Genomic DNA, 12,906 nt, shown 5'->3' on the forward strand with positions numbered 1-12,906 from the left:
TTAAATTCAGCACCACATGCATGAATCACTTGTTACAGAATTTTACAAAAAAAGCAGCTTAGAAATGGATCACTAGTTCCTGTATTATAGGTGCCTCGGTCAACATTCTAACTGCTATAATCCAAAACAACTGAACACACAATTTAATAGGAGGAAGATGTATTTGCTCACAGCTTTTGGAGATTTGGGGGTTCAATCAACATGAGGCTGAGTCCTACAGATCTCAGGGCATGACAACGGAAAATTGAGAGAGGAAGGAAGCAAGGGCTCTACTCTCACATTACGAAGGCCAAAAGTAACAGAAAGCCACCAAGCAAGGAATTCAAAGACTAAGACACAGTCCCTAAGGCCACACCTCCAGGGACCCACCTTCTCCTGTCAAATCTCGCTGGCCTGGGTCACCGCCCAGTAAGTCCATTACAATGAATTTACCCGCTGATGAGCTTACAGTCCTCGTGGCTTAATTACATCAACTTTGAACATTAATACGTGACTTCTTCAGGGAACATTCTGTATCTAACAATCACAGTGAGAAATTGGGAAGATAAACTCTCATGCATTGATTTATCTTAAGATGACTCTTTAGGAAAAAAAAACAGTTGTTTTGGTGAAGGTACAGGAGACTAGAGACTGACACTGAGATTATATGAGGCAGTCTTGGAAAATACATAAGTGTTTTGCTTTGCTTGATGCATAGAACTTTTAGTCACAGCTCTCTAAGTGTTTTGGGGCCACCAATATGTTAAAACACAAAGCTGATCCCTATTAGAAAAATATACCCAGAGATTAAGCATATAAAAACAGTCAACCTCCACAGTAATCAGATGAATTAAAATTAAACAGTAATGACATAGTTCCTATTAGGAAAACGTTTAAGTCATTAGAATACCCAAGGCTGCTGAGGATGCTCTGAAACTGGGACAAAATTATCTGTGGTCATGTGATTCCACACGACCCTTCAGGAAGAAAGTTGGCAGCACATATGAAGGGCCATGAAAAACATTTCATTCTCCTCAATATAGTAATTTCACTGCTGGGGATGTGGCCTCAAGAAATCATCTTAAATATGGAAAAAAGATGATCGCTAGAGAACTATTTGGAATAAGATGGGTGAAATATAATTCCTCCTAATAGCACAGCAATTAAATATCTCATGGTGTTACATGCACACAGAGCCACTAAAGTATTTGCGGGCCATTAAAGTTATGGTTGCAGAGACTAGATCACACAGCACCTAGGGGACAGTGTTACAATTCTGAAAGTTCATGCTCATTACGATGCTAGTCACATCAATTAAATAATTCACGGGAGAGGGGAACACCACAAACCTAACGCTCCTCGTGACATGATGAGTTTGTTTATTTCCTTCACCATCTTCCACTCGCGGGTAGAAGCAATCACAGCATCTTGCCTTAAAAGTGAAAAATGTATGGTAAAGACACACCACCGACCACTTTGGATCTCTGTGAAGAATAGCTCGATAAGCAATACTACAATAGAATAGTTGTTGTGCAGATCTGGGCTTTGTTTTGGCTAATCCAAAAGATCTCATTGATTGAAAAGGATCAAATGAACAGTAAGAATCACAAACTGCCAAGGAAGTATAAGTCGTATAATCCGTGTGACTGAGGGAACCCGGAAGTAGGGCTGATGAGTGATGCTGGGCTCTCAGATCTCCTTTTTAGCTCTTCTTTCCTGTTTTATTTTGGTAATACTGGAGGTTTAACCCTCAGTTTTTTTTTTACATTATCTATACCACCATCCTTCTTTTACTTTGGAACAAGGTCTTGCTAGGTTCCTGAAAGTCTCACTAAGTTGCTGAGGCTGGCCTCGAACCTGAGATCCTTCCGTCTCAGTCTCCGAAATGCTGGGATTACAGGCGTGCACCACCAAGCTGGGCTCTTTTAACTCCATTTTGTCCTTCCTATGTCCATAAAATCATCTGAGCCCAATGGATCTGAATTACCTTAGTCTTTAAGGGAATAGAAGAATGTGCCGATGCTGGGGGTGGGGAGTAGAGAGAGACAGAGACCCTTTCTCAACACAACTCTATAAGGCAGATAAAGACAGGAGCAATAATATTCATGAATAAACATCAGTTACCATGTCAAGAAAGCAAATTAAATATATACGCATTATATGTGTAGATATGTGTGTATTTGTACAGAGAGAAAGAGAGATAATAAAAGGATGGACACATATGTGTACATGTAAAGATAGGTTGATTTACATACACATTTGGAGACAAGAGAGAGATCTGAAAGATGATCAACAGATATAGATGTGCATATAGAGATATCTAGATGATAGATGCGTGGATAATACATTTTGTATATGCATATGCATACAGGGACGTATAAATGATAAGCAGGTATAACTGGATGTACGTATAGAGGCATACATATACATGTAGAGACATATGGAGATAGGGAGAGAGAAGCCCAGGCGGATGGCGGATGCGCACAGACACGTGTACCCATTGAAGACTTAGTTCTCCCTGCTGCAAGCCCTCCCTGCACCGTCACGATGGGCCCTCTAGGGGGAGCCACTCTCTCCCACTTTACAGGGAAGCTAACCTGATAGGTTCTGTGACCTGTGTGCACTCACTCCACAACATGGGTACCACCTGATGCACAGGAAATAAAACCCGGACTTGACATATCAAAATCACATCAGCATCGTTGCCCACCGCTGGGGACCTGTGTCCTCAGACTTCTCCACAGCTCCAGCTGACTCTGCATCTCCATGCGCAGGTGCACCTGTCCCACGGGTATGGCCCCCTCTCCTCCAGCAGGTTTCCAGGGTGCCTACACTCTGATGCAGATGTAACTGACCTTTAACACGGGCGTTAGAAATCACAGTTAATGCCCTATTCATCCGTTCTCGCAGGCGGCACTTAAGGAGAAATGGTATAATTAGGATTTCTCTGCTCTTTTTGCTTCAATTGGTCCCATTTGAGACTTACTAATAAGCTTAATAGAGACTCCGGCTTTGGTTTTAACAGGTAAAGCATCTGCAGAATACTGGGAGCCCGTGGAAGTTTCCAGGGTGATGCCTTTAATTCCAGTAATAAAACCGCCCATTTGGAACCATGATATGCTGTCCATTGTGAACTAGATACAGAGAAAGCAGATTTTCCTCTTATTAAACATAAACCACAGCAGGTGGTTGGTCCCCTTTGTACTCGTAGCTCAATGATTGACTTTAGAATTTACGTGGAACACTCGAGAAGAAAAATATTCAGCAGAGGATGCTTGTGGGTTCAAGGAATCTGATGAAATAATGGGCTTAGAGCTCATATTAATAGCGCCAAAAGGGAGGGACACATCCATTCCAAAACTTCTTTTCTCACTGACTGCACAACTTTGGATCCACGTGTGCATTCAGTCGATGTATTTCTAAGAACCCGCTCTATGCCAGGTGCCTGCCTGGCAGGATGCTGAAACACAGTGAGAAATAAATGGGTTCAGAGACAGAAGCAGGTCGCTAAGAGATGGGCAAGACAGCTGCGGTACATGTGACCGGTGCACCCACCACCCGTGAACAGGAGCCAGCCTTCAGAGAGAAAGGAGTAGGGAGATGGTTCCAGGTCCACTCCCAACTCTGCCCAACATTTCTCTCCATCCAGGGCTCAGACCTAGGAGCACTCTAATAATATTTAAATATTTATATTTCATTTTCTCAGTCCCCAAAGACCAGTGAGATGCTATGGTGTATCAGTGCCATAAAAGACTTCCTCGTCTCTAAAGAATTCAAATACAAAGGAGGAGGAACCAAGAAAATAAGGTGACCTAACTGAGGGGGCTTGGGGGGGCAGGAGGGAAGTTCTCTAGTGTACATGCTGTACATTCATAAAAATATAAATCATTAAGCCAAACATGAGAAAGAGGGAGGGGAAAGGGAATGGGGTGGGAACTGGGGAAGGGCTAAATGAGTGATGTGTTATGTATTATGTTTTATGTATTATGCCTCCACCATCTTGTACTCCATTAACAGGTATGACAACGCTACACCAATTAAAAAAATAAGAATCAAAATACATACAAGGCATGCCTGCTTCCACCTAGGAAATATGGTAACAGTTTTCAGACTCCTTTTGGGCAAAATTTTTGTTCCCAAATATACCTCTGAAAGTGGGACGTTCAAGGAAATAACACTTGTTTCTAGATTCAGATGAATTCTACCAAAGGAAAAAAAAATGGGGGAAGAGAAAAGAATTTCCCCACATGAATAGACACATTCCCTTCCTACTCAGAGGTGATTACGACTAACGCCAGCCGAGAGACATTTTTAGCCAACCCATTAATCCCGCAGGCCTTTGTGTTAAGATGCGGCTATGTCAGAACAGGGGACCTCAAGAGGGCTTGCTTTTGAATCGGAACTGCCGAAATCCCAAGCGCACACCAAAGAGCCCAGGTTTAAGCGAGCAAAGGTGAGCCATCGCAGCACAGGGAGGGAGGAGAGAAGATCAGGCTGGCTATCAAAGAGACGCTTTGGAGGCAGGGAAAAAAAAAAAGAAATAGGGAAAGTTACCCAAAAGTCAGCATTGAAGTGAAGCTGCATTGGAAAAGAAAGGAAATCATTCAGAAGCATACATGCCGTGGTTAAAAAAAGCATGTTTCAGTTTTGAAATGTCTTGGGAAACGAGGTAAAGAGACACCCGGCTGAGATGGACCAGAGACTGTACGGAAAACTGAGTCTCTTGTCTATGCAAAAGAGGGCAGACGGGAAAGAAATAAAAACTGGAGTTAAAATATTTCAGGATGCCGGGTGTGGTGGTGCACACTTGTAATCCCAGTACTTGGAAGGCTGAGACAGGAGGATCACAAGTTTGTAGCCAGCATCAGCTACTTAGTGAGGCCCTCTGCAACTCAGTGAGACCCTGTTTCAAAACAAAGAATTAAAAAATCAAGCTAGGAATATAGCTTGGAATGGAATGCCCCTGGGTTCCATCCCCAGTACTACAAATGTATATGTATATGTATATGTGTATGTGTATATATATATATGTGTATATATATATATATGTGTGTGTGTATGTATATGTATATATGTTTGTATGAATATGTATATATTTTTTAATATTTATATTTCATTTTGGTGGTGGGTGCACCCGGTCACATGCAGGTGCACCTGTCCCATGGTGTGGCCCTCCTCTCCTCCAGCAGGAGAAGTTTTGCAGGATGAAGTTTCCATTTGGGTTTGTTGGATACTGTGGTTGTTCACTCCAGAGTTTGAAACAATTAGTCCAGAAAGCAAAACTAAGTCCAGTGAAGGAGGGGGCTCTATTGATTCGCATGGTAGCTTGTATCAAAAGATGAAACTTAACCAGGTGTAGTAGCACATGCCTGTAATCACAGTTCTTGGGATGCTGAGACAGGAGGATTGTGGGCTTGAGGCCAGCCTCAGCAACTTAGCAACCCTACTTCAAAACAAAACAAAGCAAAAAAGAAAAAGGGTTGGGTTGTAGCTTGGAAGTGGAATGCCTCTGGGTTCAATCCCCAGTGTTACCATAAATAATGATGATGATGATGACAATGATAATAATAATAATAATGAGGAGGAGGAGGAGGAGGAGGAGGAGGAGGAGAAGAAGAAGAAGAAGAAGAAGAAGAAGAAGAAGAAGAAGAAGAAGAAGAGGAGGAGGAGGAGGAGGAGGAGGAGGAGGAGGAGGAGGAGGAGGAGGAGGAGGAGGAGGAGGAGGAGGAGGAAGAAACAACAACATAAAAAGAGATAGAAATAATGAGGTTGGAGAAAATTGAAGCTATTGACTAGAATCTATTCTTTCAACAACTGCTGCATACAATTGTCTCATACCTATTTCCCTTCCCGTCAAGGGTCCACAGAGGGAATACAAATTGATGAGAGAAGTCACCTCTGGATTCCAGCTGCTTAAAATCTTTATGGCTTTCATCTCTGAAGTTTGAGAACTGCCTCTGCATTTCATTCCGCCGTGATTTTACGGATGTCATCAACTAGCATAATGGCAAGTTGATTCATCCCAGGTTACAGTCCATCCTCTGGGATCCCTCGCAGCCCCCTCTACACGCAAGAGACAGGCTGGGCTGGGGGAGACAGAAAGCTTGCTTTCGACGTGCTGTGTGCACCTGGGGAATGAGATGCGCCCACACGATCGTCCTCTAGGATAAACAGTCCACGTGGGAGAGAGGGATGAAAGGATGCTAAAATAAACCTAGGGGAGAAAAGATGAATCCCTTCCAGCTAAAGAAGAGAAGAACACTTGAGGGAGGGAGCAGTAACTTTAAGGCAAGAAAGGGACGGGATGTTTTCAGTAGTGTGTTTACCACGGCTGCTCCAGAGAGATGCTTTGTGCACAGAGAAGAGTTCATGGGTAAGTAAATAAATCCAGGGAAGCATGCAGGCCCCCACTCTGTCTCACTGCCCCTTGGAGGTTCCTAATCCATACTGAAGATTCTGAAGAATAAACTATGCGGGTGGAGAGCGAGGGGAAAGGGAGCCTGAGCCAGACACCAGACAGACAGGCACATGGGTTGTCTCGATGACACAGGTCATGGATCACTGGAGGAAAGAGAGATGATTGTGTTGCTGGAAAGATTGGAAGGCTAAAAATTGGATGGGACATTGTCTTGCAGCAGATATGCCCACCTGGGAGGGGCTCAGCTTCCCAAGAGACATCAGCTACTATCCAGACACACGTGGGTACCACGATCAGGGCAGTGGGCTCTGTTGGCATCTGGTGGGTGTGGGCAGGATGCTACTGAGCAGCTTCTAGTGCACATGAGGACGTTGGCCCCTTCCCTTCTGTAACAAAGAATCATCTCTACCAGGATGTCAAGAGCGCCCAAGTTGGGAAGCCCTGGCTTAGAGCAAGGGACTGAGTGTGGTAATAGGGTCTGGGAGCAAGAAACAAAGGGATCAAAAGGCTCTTTGGGATACCCACCTAATATTATTTGTTCTCTTTATCAAGTTGAAGTAAGAACATGGAGCCGTAGCTCCGGGGTTCATGTACGGTTTATACGTGGATCGTGAGATGTCGGTGCGTGAGTTATACAACTTCCCAGCAATGACTGATCATTGAAAAGTAACAAGAGTGGAAGGCTGGCCCCCGTCACCCACAGTGAGATGCCAGGCAGCAAGAGAAACGGGGATGCTCGTTTCAATGCAGCCGAGAAGGTGGCCTGGCAGGTGCCCCCAGGCAGCCTGTGAGCGGGCCAGGGTTTTGGAAAGCCCAAACCTCACGCACTCACCAAAGTCACTGGACCACACAATCCATCACAGGTACCTTTACAAGGCATCTCAATCGTGATGAGAGCTGCAGGACAGGGATGATTCTGCTGCCCACCCTCCAGAGAAAAGATGTTTAGGAGAGAAAGAGAGGAGAGAGAAGGGGGGAGAGAGAGAAAGAGAATGAACCTGCAGTTGCTGTGCTAAAATTAAAATACATAGTAATAAATAGGAATTAAAGTCAGTGACAAGACTTACAATTTGAGGATTATAGTCTCCAATGAGGCCGTTTTGGGCTCAGAAGATGCCCCCAGCTTTTTAAAAGGCAGCAGGGTCGTGAGCAGCGAGGCCTCCGACTGACCACAGCAGAGAATGTGACATTCGCAGGTCCCCCTCTTAACAGGAGAGGCCTTCCAGGTCTGCCTCATTATGCAAAACGATTATTCTAAGTAGGTGGCTCTCCAATGCCCCATTAATAACACCGGGCTTTCTCTACTATTGGTCTCTTTTTCTTGCTTTTTTTTTTATTCAGATAAAAAATATGGTACATTTCTTTGGAAAAAATATTTGAAAATATGTCATCTATGTGGAAATCTACAAGAATAAAACCTATTATCATATTGATGAATATTTATTTTATAAATGCAAGCATACACACATGCATATCTATGTGTGTATATGTATATAGTTGTAAATATATAGCACATACCTTGTATATTTTAAAAACATATGGTATGTTATCTATATAATGTTTCTACCTATGTTTGATATAAATGTTTATAATAAATATATATACACACAATTATCCATTTTTTTTCAAAATAACTATATTTTAGATATCTGTCTGTGTCGATACCTCCTAAATATTTTTTCATTCTTAAAACTTGTACTACTGAGTGGATGGAACATAATATATTTGATCAGCTTCTTGTTTATTTGCAAAACAACTTCCTACCACAACTGGTGTGCATGCCTTTGATTTGGGGGGGAAGGGGGTCATTGGGATTTGAGCCCAGGAACATTCTACCTCAGAACTCCACCCTCAACTCTAGTTTATTTTGAAACAGGGGTTCACTATGTTGTTAAAACTGTCCTTGAACCCGTAATCCTCCCATCTCAGCCTCCCAGTAGTGGCATTTCAGATGTGTACCTCCATGACAGTCCTGCCTCCCTTTTTTTCTTTAACAGCTATCCTGATCTGAGAGCCAGAGAAGGCCCTGCCCAGGTGTCATCCAGACCCAAGCCAGGGGGGGGAGGTTGTTGAAATCACAGCTATTCATATTCTCTGTTCCTTCCAGCTGAAAGCATTTGTAGCACACATGGAGGCTCCTTCATCTGATAGCTAGAGTCCAGGTTCTGGCAAAAAGAAAGACCCCGTCCCGGGAACACAGAGGAAAGCCCTTCCCAAGCCTGCTGCCCGATACACTGATCCTCCCTGGCTTCCAGCCCAAGCAGGTGGCTGGGTACCATATGCTTCCTTCTCAGTGTCAAAACCAAAGGGACGCTCTTCCCTGCACATGGCTCAGTTTATCCTGTAGCACTGAGCGTCTCCACTCTGCCGCTAGAATACCAGTCCTCTTGAAATGAGACAGAAAATAAAGCAGGCCTGGGCTTCGCTGAGGGGAGGAGGGAGGGTCGCGCTGACCCAGTTCCCGAAGGACTGTTGTGCACTTTTTTTGAGGACTCCAGAGCTGAAAAGCCTGTGCTCCTGCCTTTGAAAAATAAAGGATTACTATCACACCTTTGGAAATTCTCTAACTTTGTAGTGCTCCTATCTGGAGGAAGAAAATAAAATCATGTAATTTTTTTTAAAAGCCAATACCAAAGGACGGAAATAGGAGCTCTTGTCACGGCTGGTAGCAGATGCTCATGCAAGAATAAAATGAAGAGTTCCTAAGAGGCAGGGCAGGCCTTCAAGCCTTGGACGTTGGGTTCCCTCCGCATCGATGCCGGAGCACCAATGGGAAGGTCTTGGGCTGCAGAGACCTGAGTCTCATCAGGATCACACCTGGCTTCCAGGTGAGAGGAGAACCCAATGCCCTATCAGCCTGTCCTTCATCCCCAGAGGTCCAATAGCTCACACCTGGCTCCCTTGATTTCTGGAAAGATCTCAAAGGAAAAGAGGGTCAGTTTGGGAGAAGACTGGTGGAGACCTCAGTATTGGAAGATGCATTCGACGTCCCTGTGTGGCCAGAGTCATCATCTTCATGGATGTCTGCTTTTATCTACAAATTGCCTGCTTTGCCCCGGCTCTCATGCCAGGAATGATAAATATACTATATGAGATGAAACTAAGAAAAAATAAAAAGAAATTTAAAATAGGATTATATTCTTTATATTATTATAATACAAAATATGACATGTTTTACATTATATATTATAATGATTCCATTTCATCATATGTTGTTAGTTTCTTTGAGGAGAAACTAAAAAAAAAACTGTTAGTCTTCAGAGATACACATATATTTTTAAAATTTAAGGAGAGATTAGTGACTACCATATCCTCCTAACGTTAAGGAGAAAATTACAAAGCGAGCCGAGAATTGGGGCTGACTCTCTAAAACTCTGTCTCTACCGCCACCTTCTCAAAGTCTGTACCAAATGGGAGGATCACCATTAGTCAACAAGGCAAATAATTAAATCAGCACTGCCAATCTATTTCTTCAGGATGTTTTGGCCTGAGGATAACAATTTTAGGAACCGATTTCTCCTTGAATCGCCCCTCCTTGCTCAGCCCGCTCCTAACCACCTCCTCAACAAATGTGGGGGGACTAAAATCCCACCTCGACTTCCATCTTGCCAGGTAACACCTCTGTCACACAGATTGCCTGTCCCTAATCTTGTCACTTAGCTTCCGGACGATGCTGAGATAAATGGGCACAGCCACCTTTGGGCTGCTAGGTAATTTTATCGGCCTCATTTATGGCTTCCTATAGACTGCATTAACTGCTATTTCTTGGGAGATAAAAGATAAAGTGTGCCTTATGCAAAACGCTCCACTGAACAATGTGGGCCTTCAAAGACACTAAAGGCATTAGCGGGCTGAAGGGAAGAGAGGAGAGGAGGTTGAAGGATCTATCAGCAGCCGGGTTAATTCTGATCGCTGTCATGGACCACTCCTGCCGCAGGCCCGGTAGACTGTGTGCTGGGCCATCGCTGCAGTGCGCACTGGGAAAACTTCCTAAGCAACTTCAAACCCCGACCCAGAGGGTTTACCTTCTAGTCTTAATTTCTTTAAGCAAATTCATGCAGGGGGAATGGGGGGTATAGCTCTCTGATGATATTTCAATTTGCCATTTTAAGAATAAAATATATTGCAGTGTGCTCACTTGTACCAGAGATGAGAATGCAAAAAAATCCATGTGCCTAAGAACCTGATGGCCTTACTACATACAGCTCTGCATAATTTGAAATCAGCTACCGCGATGCTTCCCGTATGGGTTCTACTGCCTGGAGTTGTGTGGGCTCCTCTGAGTCTTTTCTGCTTCCATTATGAATTTTAGGACCGTTTTTTTCTAGGTCTATGAAAAGTGTCATTGGTATTTTGATTGGGGATTTCACTGGCTCTCTAGATAAGTTGTGATAGTATGACCATTTTGACAATATTGGTTCTGCCTGTCAAGAACATGGGAAATCTTTCTATCGTCTAAGGTCTTTGATTTCCTTCTTTACTGTTCTCTATTTTTCAGGGTAGAGCTTTTGTTTGCATTTTTGCTTCCTTGGTTAGGTTCATTTCTAAGTGTTTTTAGAGGCTATTGCTACAGAAATTGATTTTCATATTTCCTTTTCAGTATAGAAAAGCTACCGTTTTTTAAGTTTATTTTGTGCTTAGCTACTTTGCTGACAGTATTCATCGGTTCTAGACGGCTCCTGGTTGAGTTAGGATTTTTGTTGTTTTTGTTTGTTTGTTTCTTTGTTTTTGTCTTCTAAGCATATGATGCCATTTGCAAACAGAGACAATTTCAACTTTCTTTCTCTTTTTGTTGCCCTTTAATTTTCTTTTCTTGCCTGATTGCTCTGGCTAAAATTTCAAGTGCCATGCAGAGGGAAGTATACCAAAAACTATGTGCATGAATGTTTGTATTACTTGGACTCTCACTATGATGTCTAATTGCTATGCACCCACAGGAGTCTTTTTTAAAAAGCTGATGGCTTCCTTGATGCAAACATCAGAGGAAAAGAGAAAACATGTCTAAGTACAAAATATAAAGTTGCAAGTCATCCAATGAGGGAGAGCTGCCTGCTGAAGCCACTGCCACATGAAGAGAGGGAATCCACTGCCCTTCCTGGGGCCCATGCTTTTCTGTCCTTATGTAGACGTTCCTACTCGGGGAGGCTGGGTGTGCAGGACCCAGGAACCCTTCGTGTTGTTTTTGCAATTTCCTGGGACTTGATAGCTACTTCAAAATAGAACATTTAATAAATGGTTGTGGCTAAAATGTGGGAAAGGTTTAATACATTCAGCAAACCCAATAAGCAGCTCAAGCTGCCAGCTGGGGAGGCGGAGCAGCCGCTAAAACAAAGGACAGCTCTGTCTCAGAGAGCTGGTGTTGCAGAGAGGCCAGAGAGTCAGAGAGAAGGCAGGGAAGTTTATTACACTAGAAAGTGGGGAAGGAGCCATCGAGCTAAGATTTATATGATTGGGGCAGAACAAGAGGTAACAGAGAAAGGGCTTTGGAGAAAGTAACAGTGGATGGGTTCCTAAGGATCCCAGGAAACTAGCTCTTCAGGGAGGGCAGGAGAGAGCATTCCTGTAAGAGCATCTCCAATGTCCTAGCAGCAAGAGGGGGTGTGGCTTGCTGGAGGAAGCACACAAAGCCAGAGGAATGCAGGGGAGAGAGGCGGGCCAGGAGAAGGAAGAGCTAAGAAGTTACCTCCTGCATCACCCCTGCCCTGCGCCTTAGATGATGGAAAAACCAACTTGTTAATGATGTCTGAATACTCTCAAAATGCATCTTCCGTATTCAAATTGAGGAAAATGGTTGCTGGCCATTTGTATTACCTATTGTTTAGACAACCTCAGGCTACCCCTTTGATCTATGCCAAAGAAGCTACTGCTCTCAGGTGCTGTGGGCCCAGGAGCCAAACTGTCTACTTACTCTCGGTACATCCTCCCCACTATCAAAGAATGTCCTGAGCTCATGAACCCTTCCTCAAAGGAAAATGATACATCTCTGTTTAAGCTCATAACTGTCTTCTAAAAGAAACCCAGACAGGTAAGCAGGGAAAAAAAGCAGAAGTCCAGCACAGAGGTGTTCACCTGTAATCCCAGTACTTGAGAGGCTGAGACAAGAGGATCACAGGTTCAAGGCCAGCAGCATGGGATAACTGAGAAAGACCCTGATTCATAGTAAAAACAAAAATAAGGGTAGGGATACAGCTCAGAGGTTGAATGCTCCTGAGTTCAATCTCCAATACCACACACACAGAGAAGTCCAGAAATAACCAAAGCATACTACTTTAAATTTTTATACAAAGAAATAGGAGAGAGAGAGAGAGAGAGAGAGAGAGAGAGAGAGAGAGAGAGAGAGAGAGAGAATGAACCATCAACCACATGTGGTATCAGAAAAAGCAAAATGATTGAACCATTAAAGAAAGTCACAGCCTTTACCGTCAATGCCAAAGCACTACTGTATACCAAGTGCACCTGGCGCTGTTTAGTTCAGAGGGACTATAAATCCAGGGCCCGCAAAAACATCT

Source organism: Muscardinus avellanarius, assembly GCF_963383645.1.
Source record: "Muscardinus avellanarius genome assembly, chromosome: 10".
Lineage (NCBI taxonomy): Eukaryota > Metazoa > Chordata > Mammalia > Rodentia > Gliridae > Muscardinus > Muscardinus avellanarius.